Here is a 1,422-nt window from a genome sequence, read left to right on the forward strand (position 1 = left end):
GAGTTGTGACTTCATCAGAGTCCAGCTCTTCAGATATAGAATCACATTTGTACTTAAACAACAGGTGTTAAGAAGTTAAGAATTCAAGTTTTATTTGACATTGTGGCAATAAAAGATACAAAATAATACAATAGTAACACATGGATTCACCTGTTGTGAGTGACACCATAGTATAATTTAAGATAGACATGTAACCTCAATTGTGATTTTTCTTCAGTGTTTCATATTTTGTCTTGACAGGACTTTGTATTGTGTTGCTTGTCTTTGACATTTTACAGGTGTCAAAGAAGCCTGGGGAAGAAAAGGGTTATATGTGCTGATCTCAAAAACAGGGCCATACAAATTGTTTTATTCTGACATTCAGCGGACTGCACCCACACAATATTTTGAAAGTGAGGTGAGTTGATCCTTTTAGAAGCACCAACTCACTCTGAAATTTTGAGCTGAGCTCTGTTTTTTTTGTTGTTGTTTTTTTTAAGTTGAATCACTTTAAAAGACTTTTAAAATGACTATTTTTTATACATGTACAAATGTTTGTATTGAGAATTAATAGTGGTTTAGTTTTGTTTATGTTTTTCTGAGTTAAGGTTGAATTCACCATTATGTTGTTTAGTGTTTCTTTAGTTGGGCTCTTGTGTCTTGAGGTTTAGTGATAGTTTTTTATTTAGCCAATATAATAATGTGTTTGTAAAACAGGTTATGTTGGCAAAAGAAGCACGCATTAACAGACATCTGACTCTCATGAATTGGCTTAGTTTGCTGATAGTGTTTTCCACAATTTTTTTTATTATTAACTTTATTCTTTATTATAAACTATAGGCTCATAAGTGATGACAAACGAAAATTATTCAGTTTATGCAGCAGTGCATGCTGGTATGACATTTTCATGCTCTACCCAGCATATATGCTTTCATAAGTGATAACTGCATAATATAAATACTTACTGATTTTAAAACTTTAATGGTTTCAAGATCATGACTTTTCTGAAATGGTTTGAGTTTTCTTATCAGTTTCCACAGTATACAGATTTATATACCTTAAGAACACATCTTATATATAAGTGTGTTAATGAAATCAAACAGTTAGTGAATGAAGCCACTTCATAACAATCTGTTTCAAAATTTGATTCCTTTGATAAAATAATGTTTTACAAACACATAATGGCCAAAGGAAAACTATATCCAAAGTTCAAAATAAAAATGAAAGTGTCCATCTAAAGGAAACATTAAACATCAGTAAACAGCCCACCTCTGTGAATATTTTTTTCTTATGGGAATCTAATATGTCTTCATTTATTCCTGTCAGGTCATGAATGCTTACATGTACCATTTGGTACAAAAATACAATGAGCATTCAACAAAAAAGGCTGTTTGCATCGATTCGTACGAAATGAGCAACATCTGGCAATATAAAAGGGCAAAG

Source organism: Sinocyclocheilus grahami, unplaced genomic scaffold, assembly GCF_001515645.1.
Source record: "Sinocyclocheilus grahami isolate Dianchi unplaced genomic scaffold, SAMN03320097.WGS_v1.1 scaffold957.1, whole genome shotgun sequence".
NCBI classification, from domain to species: Eukaryota; Metazoa; Chordata; class Actinopteri; order Cypriniformes; family Cyprinidae; genus Sinocyclocheilus; species Sinocyclocheilus grahami.